The sequence below is a fragment of the Schistocerca nitens genome, chromosome 10 (assembly GCF_023898315.1).
Source record: "Schistocerca nitens isolate TAMUIC-IGC-003100 chromosome 10, iqSchNite1.1, whole genome shotgun sequence".
Lineage (NCBI taxonomy): Eukaryota > Metazoa > Arthropoda > Insecta > Orthoptera > Acrididae > Schistocerca > Schistocerca nitens.
The window spans coordinates 37,006,485-37,019,920 of NC_064623.1; the positions used below are offsets into that span (position 1 = coordinate 37,006,485).

General features: G+C 46.3%; 1 protein-coding gene and 1 non-coding gene across 2 annotated transcripts in view; both read left to right on the top strand.

Moving 5' to 3' along the window:
* The window catches only part of LOC126210649 (echinoderm microtubule-associated protein-like 2), a 664,635-nt gene that overhangs the window by 214,595 nt on the left and 436,604 nt on the right, over positions 1-13,436 (top strand). The window lies entirely within an intron of this gene.
* On the top strand, positions 457-531 carry Trnat-ugu (transfer RNA threonine (anticodon UGU)). The gene has a single exon. It is a non-coding gene; the product is annotated as a tRNA-Thr (tRNA).

Below are 13,436 nucleotides of genomic sequence, written 5' to 3' on the forward strand. Positions count from 1 at the left end.
CTTGATCTGATGCTTCGAGAATATTATTGCGACCAGAGTTTGTGTGCAGCTGTTAGTATCTGTAATACACGTTATGAAATGATAATTAAATAGACACCCTAGCTGCAAACAGGCGTTGATATACTTCACTGGGGACATGTTGAAAATGTGTGCCCCAACCGGGACACGAACCCGGGATCTCCTGCTTACATGGCAGGCGCTCTATCCATCTGAGCCACCGAGGGCACAGAGGATAGTGCGTCTGCAGGGACTTATCCCTTGCACGCTCCCCGTGAGATCCACATTCCCAACATGTCCACACCACTACATTCGTAGTGCGCCTAATAGATGTTTGCCCATCATACTCATGAGTATCTATTAGGCGCACTACGAATGTAGTGGTGTGGACATGTTGGGAATGTGGATCTCACGGGGAGCGTGCAAGGGATAAGTCCCTGCAGACGCACTATCCTCTGTGCCCTCGGTGGCTCAGATGGATAGAGCGCCTGCCATGTAAGCAGGAGATCCCGGGTTCGAGTCCCGGTCGGGGCACACATTTTCAACATGTCCCCAGTGAAGTATATCAACGCCTGTTTGCAGCTAGGGTGTCTATTTAATTATCATTTCATTTCTAGCAAAGCTGCATGGTCATCCACGGTATGTGTTCTTTCGGGAACAGATACTACCGTCATATATAATACACGTTACATTTGTGAAACTTCCTGCCAGTTCAAATACTGTACCGGACTGGGACTCTAACCTGGGACCTTTTGCCTTTTGGGGGCTAGTACTCTACCGACTGAGCTATCCGATCAAAGGCTCGAGGTTCGAGTCCTGTCCAGCACATCGTTTTAATCGGCCATGAAGTTTCAAATCGGCGCACACTCCGCTGCAGACTGAAAATTGATCATGGGTTACATCTGTTACTCGCCAGGTTAGCCGAGAGCGCTAATGCGCTGCTTCCTGGACTCGGGTAGGTGTGCTGGCCGCGGATCGAATCCGCCCAATGGATTACCGACGTCGGCCGGTGACCCAGCCAGCCTGGATGTGGTTTTTAGGCGGTTTTCCACATCCCGCTAGGTGAATACCGGGCTGGTTCCCACGTTCCTTCTCAGTTACAAGACTCGCAGAAATCCGAACACGTCCGCACTCTTCCATGGATTACACTAGGCGCAGACAGTTCGGGTACAATCACTCCGTCCCGGGGAGTACAGGGTGGCAGCAGGAAGGACATCTGGCCACCCCTTAAAACTAACCTTGCCAAATCCGTTCCTAACCGTGCCGACCCTGTGAAACCATGGGACAAGGCACTAGCAAAAGAAGAAGAAGAAGTTACATCTGACTATTAGATCAGTATATAAGGGTGCGATGTTTCCGCTATAAGGCCGTACAATCTGGAATCGGTATGGTAATCACTCAGAATCACCACGGGCATTGAGGCACTCATCTTGCAGAGGCAGCAGGTTGAAGGTACTTGTCTGCTAGAACAAAATGTCCTGCTGCCTGAAGAGATCCGCAGCTACCTTCGGCACATCATCGTCCGGCAGTAATCGTCAGACCTTCAAGACCTATTTTAAGGGACCAAAGGTGTGATAATCGCGGGGGAGAGATCAGTACTATAGGGCGGGTGCTCGAGTATTTTCCACTTGACCTGGTAGTTCGTAACATCCGTGTTCTTTGACTTCCGAATCTCATTATTCATTCATTTGTTGTCTGAACGTCAGCTTGTGTAGTCGGTGCGACATGCATTACATTTTATGTAAACCCTGTTTAATCCCTCACGTGCCGCTGTGTCACGTTCTTCGTGTTCCCGGAATGCTTTATCACGATACTTTATACACATGATAGAGATTCTTTGTTGTATTTAGATAAGTTATGTTGATAGCATCCATGTTATGTAATTAGGCACCACACCCCATTACATCTAACCTCATTGAGATTATGTGTGCTTACCTGTATGCTTTCGAGATTCGGTGATGGTAACTTAGACTGCCGAAAGCGGTCATCACAGATAAAGTACAGGTAGCGATCTTGGTAGTTGAATGTTTTTCTTCTGTATTTCAGAATATAAATGTAAGTATGATATTGCAGTACCTTTATTACTCAGAAGCATCCATGTATGCATGTTCAAAGGAACATTGCATCGTAGGCCTACTTCTGAACTGCGTTGTCGTATTTATGAGCCGACACCGGGCAAGCGAATTTCAACTAACATGTATCCCGTGTACGAGAATATATATAACGGATGCAAAGGTTCAGATAGAACAACTAGAACGATTAGCGGCAAAGTCGGATTGCAAATTTCGTTTGAGAAAACAGAAATGATGCCCAGCTTCCCAGTTGACACATTCTATATCATACTCCATAATGGTCAAAAAATTGAAGTAGTAAAAAAGTTTAAATATCGTGGTGAGATTATTACATGGAATGTTAATGAAAGATCATCAACAGATAGTAGAACATTAAAACTTCAGCGAGCACAGCGAACCTCGTGGTCAACCTACAAAAAACGATCTCTCTCAATAAATGCTAAATTTCGACATTACTCCTCCGTCTTTAAACCGGAAGCAATATATGCAAGTGAAACACAGTTCAGACTAAATAATCAAGCAACAACTGGCAAATTACAGAAAATTGATAGAAGAATATTCCGAACAATTATCAGTAAGAAACACCAAGTTAATGGGCAGTGGAGACTCTTGCCCAATTCAGTAGTGTATAAAGAAAGTCGATGCATTATTGATACAATGCGGAAAAGAAGGATTGCATTTTTCGGCCACATATCTCGCCTACCAAATACTAGAGTCCTGAAGCAGCTTTTTGACTACTTCTGGAACAGCTGCGAGGACGGGGCGTGAGTCGTGCTAGGATGGCTCAGATGACAGAGCACTTGCCCGCGAAAGGCAAAGGTCCCGAGTTCGAGTCTCGGTTCGGCTCACAGTTTTCATCTGCCAGGAAGTTTCATTTCAGTGCACACTCTGCTGCAGAGTGAAAATCTCGTTCTGGAAACATCCCCCCGGCTGTGGCTAAGTCATGTCTCCGCAATATCCTTTCTTTCAGGAGTGCTAATTCTGCAAGGTTCGCAGGAGAACTTCTGTGAAGTACGAGGTACTGGCGGAACTAAAGCTGTGAGGACGGGGCGTGAGTCGTGCTTGGGTAGCTCAGATGGTAGAGCACTTGCCCGCGAAAGGCAAAGGTCCCGAGTTCGAGTCTCGGTCGGGCACACAGTTTTAATCTGCCAGGAAGTTTCATATCAGCGCACACTACGCTGCAGAGTGAAAATCTCATTACTTCTGGAACAGTAAAACCAAAAACATCTCGTTTAAAGAAGTACAAAGTGATCTGGATGAACTGAACATCACCACACACCAAATTCAACACAGAGAAGATAAACTGCTTCTGAAGAACAAATACACGCGGCTGACATTCGAACCGTCACAACGGAAGAAGTATGTCTTATATGCAGAAGAACGAGCAGCCAGATCACAGCGAATGAAAAAGTTTTGGGAAACGAAGAAATTGCTGACTGCTAAGATCTAAACTTAATCATTGTAGACTCTGTTGTATTACGTTTGATTTTAGTGCTCCATTGTGGGGGTAAACTATGTAAATAAATAAATAAATGGGTGTACGAGTGCCGGTTTTAGACACGTGGCTCGCGACATATGGGAGTCCGGGTTCTGGCCGTGAGGATACTGGTAAGTTTACCACAGCGGGAAATACCGGTTCGAGTCCTGATCGGGCACAAATTTTCGTTGTAGCCAGTCCACTATAGAGGTGATGGTTGTCCATATTCGCCGGCCGGTGTGGCCAAGCGGTTCTAGGCGCTTCAGTCTGGAACCGCGCAACCGCTACGGTCGCAGGTTCGAATCCTGTCTCGGGCATGGATGAGTGTGATGTCCTTAGGTTAATTAGGTTTATGTAGTTCTAAGTTCTAGGGGACTGATGACCTCGGAAGTTAAGCCCTATAGTGCTCAGAGCCATTTGAATCATTTGTCCATATTCGCAAATATATTTTATGTAATCAATTTGTCTCAGGAAGTCTTTTCTGAAGCTTTTTCTCTGGCGTGTGGCCATGTTCAGACGTAAAAAATGGACGATAAGCAGTTAAGTAAAGAACAGAACAGCACCTCTTGTCCCAGTCTTCCCAAACGGCTGTTTTCGACAAAAAAAAAAAATGGTTCAAATGACTCTGAGCAGTATGGGGCATAACTTCTGAGGTCATCAGTTGCCTAGAACTTAGAACTACTTAAACGTAACTAACCTAAGGAAATCACACACATCCATGCCCGAGGCAGGATTCGAACCTGCTACCGTAGCGGTCCCGTGGTTCCAAACTGTAGCGCCTAGAACTGCTCGGCCACACCGGCCGGCTTCCACAGAGATTCTGTCCCACACACATTCTTCATTCTCCGATGTTTGTCCTTGCGTAGACAAGAAAAGCAAGACAACATGATGTTCCGTTTTGGATGCATGCGGCAGTAACATCGCCATAGTTCCAGTTTCCCCATTTGTCGCGCGCACATCAGATGGACAAAAATGTCACAGTAATCCATTTCATTACATGTCGGTGCTTCTATACCCACACCGGAGTCGCGCGACGTTGCATATACGCCGCAGAAACACCCTCAAACGGAAACTTTGTGATAGCATCTCGTACAAGTTGCCGTTCTTACCCGCAGTTCTACATGTAGCTAAATACACTATTGGTCATTAACATTGCTACACCAAGGAGAAATGCAGATGATAAACGGGTATTCTTTACACAAATATACTAGAACTGATATGTGATTATATTTTCACGCAATTTGGGTGCATAGATCCTGAGGAATCATTACCCAGAACAACCACCTCTGGCCCTAAAAACGGCCTCGGCCTTGAGTCAAACAGAGCTTGGATGGCGTGTACAGGTACAGCTGCCTGTGCAGCTTCAACACGATACCACAGTTCGTCAAGAGTGCGTATTGTGACGAGCCAGTTGCTCGGCCACCATTGACCAGACGCTTTCTAATTGGTGAGAGATCTGGAGAATGTCCTGACCAGGGCAGCAGTCGAACATTTTCTGTATCCAGAAAGACTCGTACAGAACCTGCAACATGTGGTCGTGCATTATCCTGCTGGAATGTAGGGTTTCGCAGGGATCGAATGTAGACCCACGGTTCGTAACACATCTGAAATGTAACGTCCACTGTTCAGAGTGTCGTCAATCCGCACAAGAGGTGACAGAGACGTGTAACCTATGGCACCCCATACCGGGTGATACGACAGTATGGCGATGACGAATACACGCGATGTCGCCAAACACGGTTGCGACCATCATGAAGCTGTAAACAGAACCTGGATTCATCCGAAAAAATGACATTTTGCCATTCGTGCATCCAGGTTCGTCTTTGAGTACACCATCGCAGGCGCTCCTGTCTGTGATGCAGCGTCAAGGGTAACCACAACCACGGTCTCCGACCTGATAGTCTATGCTGCTGCAGACTCCGTCTAACTGTTCGTGCAGATGATTGTTGTCTTGCAAACGTCCACATCTGTTGACCCAGCGATCGAGACGTAGCTGCACGATCCGTTACAGCCATGCGGATAAGATGCCTGTCATCTCGACTGCTAGTGATACGAGGCCATTGGGATCCAGCACGACGTTCCGTATTACCCTCCTGAACCCACCGATTCCATATTCTGCTAACAGTCATTTCATCTCGACCAACGCGAGCAGCAATGTCGCGATACGATAAACCGCAATCGCGATAGGCTACAATCTGACCTTTATCAAAGTTGAAACGTGATGGCACGCATTTCTCCTCATTACACGAGCACCACATCAACGTTTCACCAGGCAACGCCGGTCAACTGTTGTTTGTGTATGAGACATCGGTTGGAAACTTTCCTCATGTTAGACGTTGTAGGTGTCGCCACCGGCGCCAATCTTGTGTGAATGCCCTGAAAAGCTAATCATTTGCATATCACAGCATCTTCTGCCTGTCGGTTAAATTTCGCGTCTGTAGCACATCATATTCGTGGTGTAGCAGTTTTAATGGCCAGTAGTGTAAATAGGTAAATGGACGTACGAGTGCCGGGTTTTAGACACGTGGCTCGCGACATATGGGAGTTCGGGTTCTGGCTGTGAGGCTACTGGTAAGTTTACCACAGCGGGAAATCCCGGTTCGAGTCCCGGCCCGGCACATATTTTCGTTGTAGTCAATCCAGTATAGAGCTGATGCTTGTCCATATTCGCAAATGCAAATATATTTCATCTAATAAATTAAAGTCTCAGGAAGTCTTTTCTGAAGCTTTTTGTCTGGCGTGTGGCCATGTTCAGACGTAAAAAATGGACGATAAGCAGTTAAGTAAAGAAGAGAACTGCACCTCTTGTCCCAGTCTTCCCGAACATTGGTTTTCGATAGACATACTGTCCCATGGGTAATGGAATGTAGTCGAATTAAGTCGGATGATGCTGAGAGAATTAGATTAGGAAATGAGACACTTAAAGTAGTAGATGAGTTTTGCTATTTGGGGAGTAAAATAACTGATGATGGTCGAAGTAGAGAGGATATAAAATGTAGACTGGCAATGGCAAGGAAAGCGTTTTTGAAGGAGAGAACTTTGTTAACATCGAGTATAGATTTAAGTGTCAGGACGTCGTTTCTGAAAGTATTTGTACGGAGTGTAGCCATGTATGGAAGTGAAACGTGGACGACAAATAGTTTGGACAAGAACAGAATAGAAGCTATCGAAATATGGTGCTACAGAAGAATGCTGAATATTTGATGGGTGGATCATGTAACTAATGAGGAGGTACTAAATGGAATTGGGGAGAAGAGGAGTTTGTGGCACAACTTGACTAGAAGAAGGGAGCGGTTGGTAGGACATGTTTTGAAGCGTCAAGGGATCTCGAATTTAGCATTGGAGGGCAGCGTGGAGGGTAAAAATCGTATAGGGAGACCAAGAGATGAATACACTAAGTAGATTCAGAAGGATGTAGGCTGTAGTAGGTACTGGGAGATGAAGAAGCTTGCACAGGATAGAGTAGCATGGAGAGCTGCATTAAACACGTCTCTAGAGTGAAGACCACAACAACAACACTGTTCCATACACATTCTTCATTCTCCGGTGGATGTCTACTGGTGTTTGTCCTTGGGCAGTCAGGAAAAGCATGACAACGCGGTGTTCCGGTTTGGATAGATTTGGTAATAACATCGCCATAGTTCACGTTTCCACATTTGTTGCGCGCGCGTCAGATGGACAAAAATGTCACAGTAATTTCTTTCATTACATGTCGGTGCTTCTATACCCGCACCGAGTCGCGCTACGTTGCATATACGCCGCGGAAACGCTCTGAAACGGAAACTTTGTGATAGCACCTCATACAAGTTCCATTTCTTGCCCGCAGTTCGACGTTTAGCTAAATACATCAGTGGTTCTCGATTTCACGTGCGCCGTGGGCTGAACGCGTAGCCATAGTGGTACAGATAGGGTGGGCGTAACCGGGACGCACTTCCTGCGTGCCCGCACTCGTATGGGGACAGCACAGCGTCACACGTTACGGTACGCACAACGGCTCGCTTCCTCGACCAGAAGCTGGCTGCTCCACCCCGCTATATAAGAGGACGCGGTAACGTGGCGACATGTTTCACACCGAGTGTAAACGAATTCCGCTGCGTTTCCGCCGTTTGATGTTCCTATAGTGTCCAGTCGAAAAGAAGCGTTGATGTAGCTCTCCACACTACTGTCCTCTGCAAGCCTCTTCACTTCCGAATAACTACTGCAAATTACATCATTTTTAACCTGCTAACTGTATTCATCTCTTGGTCTACAACTTTTATGATCCACATCTGCCCCCAGTAGTAAAGTTGTGATTCCTTCACATCTCAGGAGTATGTCCTAATAATAACGAATCCCTTATTTTAATGAAGTTGTCTCCCCAGTTCTGTTCACTACCTCCTCATTAGTTACGCGATCCACTGATCTAATCTTGAACATTCTCTTTCAGCACTATATTTCAAAAGCTTCCACGCTCTTCTTCTTTGAACTGCTTATCGTCCACGTTTCACTTTTGTAGAAGGCCCCAATCCAGACAAAACCTTCAGAAAAGACTTCCTGACACTAGAGTTTATGACACGAAATGTGCTCGCAGTCACGAATATGGACAAACATCAGTTGTTCATTGGATTGATCACAAAGAACATCTGTGCCGGACGTGCACTCGAACACGAATTTCCCGCTCATGGCGAGTGGGAACCTTATCATTAGCCTATCCCAGCACTGTGCAATGTGTAAGTAGAGGAACACTCTGGAGACAATCAGCATGACAATACATCCTCTCATGCGGCCGCAACTGTGAGCCAGTGGTCTGTGGACAACAACATTCCTGAAATGGACTGACATGCCCAGGGTCCCGAGCTGCAGCCACCACTGTGAGGCAACGGTCTCTGGACAACAACATTCCTGAAAAGGACTGGTGTGTACAGAGTCCCAAACTGCAGCACAACTGTGAGGCAATGGTCTGTGGACAACAACATTCCTGGAGTGGACTGATGTACCCAGAGTCTGGAGCTGCAGCCACAATTGTGAGGCAATCGTCTGTGGACAACAATTCCTGGAATCTGCTGATGTACCCAGAGTCTGGAGCTGCAGCCACAATTGTGAGGAAATGGTCTGTGGACAACATCATTCCTGGAATGGAATGATGAGGCCAGACTCCAGAGCTGCAGGCACAACTGTAAGGCAATGGTCTGTGGACAACAACATTCCTGGAATGGACTGATGTACCCAGTGTCTGGACCTGCAGCCACAATTGTGAGGCAATGGTCTGTGGACAAAAACATTCCTGGAATGGACTGATGTTCCCAGAGATTGGAGCTGCAGTCACAATTGTGAGGCAATGGTCTGTGGACAACAACATTCCTGAAATGGATTGACATGTCCAGAGTCCCAAGTTGCAGCCACGACTGTGAGCCAATGGTCTGTGGAGCACAACATTCCTGGAATCAACTGATGTGCCCAGACTCCAGAGCTGCAGGCACAACTGTAAGGCAATGGTCTGTGGACAACATCATTCCTGAAATGGATTGACATGTCCAAAGTCTCGAGTTGCAGCCACAACTGTGAGCCAATGGTCTGTGGAGAACAACATTCCTGGAATGGATTGATGTGCCCAGACTCCAGAGCTGCAGGCACAACTGTAAGGCAATGGTCTGTGGACAACAGCATTCCTGAAATGGATTGACATGTCCAGAGTCTCGAGTTTCAGCCACAACTGTGAGCCAATGGTCTGTGGAGAACAACATTCCTGCAATCAACTGATGTGCCCAGAGTCCAACATTCCTGCAATCAACTGATGTGCCCAGAGTCCAGAGCTGCAACCACATCTGTGAGGCAATGATCTGTGGGCAACAATATTCCTGAAATGGACTGACATACCCAGAGTGCCGAGCTGCAGCCACATTTGTGAGGCAACAGTGTGTGGACAACAACATTCCTGAAATGGACTGGTGTGTGCAGAGTCCCAAACTGCAGTCACAACTGTGAGGCAATGGTCTGTGGACAACAACATACCTGAAATGGACTGATGTGCCCAAGGTCAACCACATGGGACACCTTTGGGATGAGTCAGAGCGTAGACATCGCCCCAGACCTCAGCGTCCAAAATGACTGCACTCCCTGGTTTCGGCTCTTGAGGCAGAATGGGCTCCCATTCCTCCACAGACGTTCAGACATTTGATAGAAACTGTCCCCAGCAGAGTTCAAGCTGTCAGTAAGGCGGTGGGTGCACACACCACATTTAATGTCCGCTAACAGGTGTTCGGGTACCTTCGCTCAGATAGCGTATATATTATAATTGTTCGTCGAACAGCTGAATGCTGAGTGAGATATCACCCCTGTCCAAAAGCAGCTAAGTCGGGATTGGCTGGAAGGTCAAAGGTATTTGCGAGTGGGTCGCGAAGTACCCAGTGTCTCAGTTCACCAGAGAGCTCACGGTCCTTTGGTAAATATGAAAGTCGACATCTCGAAAGACTAGGCAGATCAGCGACGTATGAAGTTGACATAGAATTGGCCCAATTTTTCTGTATGTAGCCATTGTTGAATTTCCCTCTTGCCTACTTTCCGGGACACACGCTTCTTCCATATTCTACGAGGTTTTGAGACTACAACCGGAAGACATTGCTATCTTACTACATGTCGGCTGTCAACCCTACGCTTAACTTCAGATTTATTTTAGATAGTTAAAATTCATCTCATAATGGCAGCGTGATTGTCAGCCGAAATATCGCAGCAAGATGTCGTAGCCATCTGCCTGCAATCCCGAAACCTCATCAAATGATCTTTATGGTTGGTAAATCACGAGGTTCTTCCGTCTGCTGAATATGTTGTTCCGCCCATAAGGGAAGCTGTTACGGTCGTGTGAGCTTTTCACTTCCTTCCAGTTCATCGTCGATTCCCTCTCAGTCAGAACAGCAGCCTGGGATGTAACTGCACCACACAGCATCCAGTAGCCGCTCACTCTTTACAGCTGGTTTTAAAGTCGGGAGCAATGCAGCAGACGTTGGCGAGTGCCTGTGGCTCCAGAAGGTCAGGTATCGAGGCTGGTGGTCGATGAATTTTGTGGCTGCCTTGTCAAAGGATTTACTGGGAGGGATTTACGGCTCCCCAGACTTCACACAGCAAGGCGCGCCTCACTGGGGTCAGGCGGTGTTGATGAGCTAACCGGACGAAATGTTAGTCGCCTCTTTAAAAGAGCACCGTGGTGGGTGTGGAGCACTGCATACGCTGTAGGACTTGCACCAAGTGGCCACGTGACCTTTTTAACAAAGCGCTACAAACGGTAAGATAAATTTAAGTTAATTTTAACCTGCAATTTGCTTCAAAAGAAGTCGCGAGGCTTTTTACACTTTCTGATACAAATTGTATCAGATGTTTACTGCGTCAGTACTTCTGATTTCTTTGCGACTGTCATAATTGCTTCATCGCAGCAAATATCAACTGCGTTTTCAACTATTCGTGCGTGTAGGATTAAATTCGTGCACTCTAAAAATGACGAACACTGGTTTATATGTGTTTCGACGATGCATTGAAACAAAACTTTTCACGGCTTTCACGTAATAGGAGTCCACGCTTACACACACACAAAAAAAAAAAAAAAAAAATGTTTTGCATCACCGCGGTTCCGAGAGTTCCAGAACCTGTACAGAAAATTGGAATAAAGATCAACATAAACATCATTTCTGCCCCTTCTATTGCTCATGAAAACCACACATTGCATGTTGTACCACGATACAGTGAGACCTTCAGAGGTGGTGGTCCAGATAGCTGTACACACCAGTACCTCTAATACCCTCTTGCATTGATGCACGTCTGTATTCGTTGTGGCATACTATCCACAAGTTCATCAAGGCACTGTTGATCCATATTGTCCCACTCCTCAACGGCGATTCGTTGTAGATCCCTCAGAGTGGTTAGTGGGTCACATCGTCCATAAACAGCCCTTTTCAATCTATCCCATGCATGTTACGATAGGCTTCATGTCTGGAGAACATGTTGGCCACTCTAGTGGAGCGATGTAGTTGTCCTGAAAGAAGTCATTCACAAGATGTACACGATGGGAGCGCGAATTGTCGTCCATGAAGACGAATGCCTCGCCAATACGCTGCCGATATGGTTGCACTATCGGTCGGAGGAGGGCATTCACGTATCGTACAGCCGTTACGGCGCCTTGCATGACCACCGGCGTCGTATGTCGGCCGCACATAATGCCACCCCAAAACACCAGGGAACCTCCACCTCGCTGTACTCGCTGGACAGTGTGTCTATGGCGTTCAGCCTGGCCGGGTTGACTCCAAACACGTGTCCGACAATTCTCTAGTTGAAGGCATATGCGCCACTCCCCGGTGAAGAGAACGTGATGCCAATCCGGAGCGGTCAATTCGGCATGTTGTTGGGCCCATCTGTACCGCGCTGCATGGTGTAGTGGTTGCAAAGATGGACCTCGCCATGGACGTCGAGAGTGAAGTTGCGCATCATGCAGCGTATTGCGCACAGTTTGAGTCGTAACACGACGTACTGTGCCTGCACGAAAATCATTATTCAATATGGTGGCGTTGCTGTCAGGGTTCCTCCGAGCCATAATCCGAAGGTAGCGGTCATCCACTGCAGTAGTAGCCCTTGGGCGGCTTGAGCGAGGCATGTCATCGACAGTTCCTGTCTCTCTCTATCTCCTCCATATCGGAACAACATCACTTTGGTTGACTCCGAGACGCCTGGACACTTCCCTTGTTGAGAGCCCTTCCTGGCACAAAGTAACAATGCGGACGCGATCGAGCCGCAGTATTGGCTGTCAAGGCATGGCTGAACTACAGACAACACGAGCCGTTTACCTCCTTCCTGGTGGAATGACTGGAACTGATCGGCTGTCGGACTCCCTCCGTCTAGAATAGGCGTTGCTCATGCATGGTTGTTCACATCTTTGGGTGGGTTTAGTGACATCTCTGAACAGTCAAAGGGACTGTGTCCGTGATACAATGTCCACAGTCAACGTCTATCTTCAGGAGGTGATGCAAAACTGGTCTTGATGTGTGTATAATTTTTTAAGTCATCTCTCTTTGTTTCAGCTGTTAGTGTTGTACTGTACGATTGCAATGTCGGTATTATGCCATTTTCAGGCATCAACTAGATATAACAAAATGTAAAGAGAGAAATGTAAAGTGGGATTAACAGTAGATACAACAACTTTGGTGGTTTGTTGACTTTTTTTCAAATATTTAGAAGATTTTTGACATGTACGTTTACATTAGGTGGCGATAATGTAATATGCCCATCAAAGAACAACTAGTCAGCGGTAGCAGACATATCAGACAGAATGGCCAATAATTTTCGTAAAACTAATGTACGAATCGGGTTCCGCACAAAGAACAATGTAGGGGTAATAGACAGACACACAACACACAAAGCAAAACCGTTTGCACAGCCAGGTATTTATAAAATCAGATATGGTGAATGTGAATGTTTCTATGTGGGACAGACGGGAAGATGTTTCCTCACCAGAGTCAGAAAGAAAACAAGCATAAGCGATAACTGTAAATCTTCATTTAGTGCACATCTCCGAAACTACAGTCATAACAGCAGCAACTTTGAGAAATCTTTAAAGGTACTACATGAAGGTATAGAAACGTAGATTAATGAATGCTTTACAAGAAACTAAAATTAATAACGCCTTCAAAGAACAGCCGCAATACACACTCAACGAACAAACAGATCTCAGAAAAAATTTACTCCATTGTTTTAGACATTTACTCTAAAGTTTTATAAGTACACACTTTTAAATGTAACCTGTCCCAATGTAAAGAAATCCACTCCAAATTGCAGTACGTAAAATGAATACTTGTTAGCACCGCTGTGTAGTTCTTCTTCGAAGTGCGTATTGCGTTGTTCTCTCTGCCTGCCGTGAACCTACATGTCAG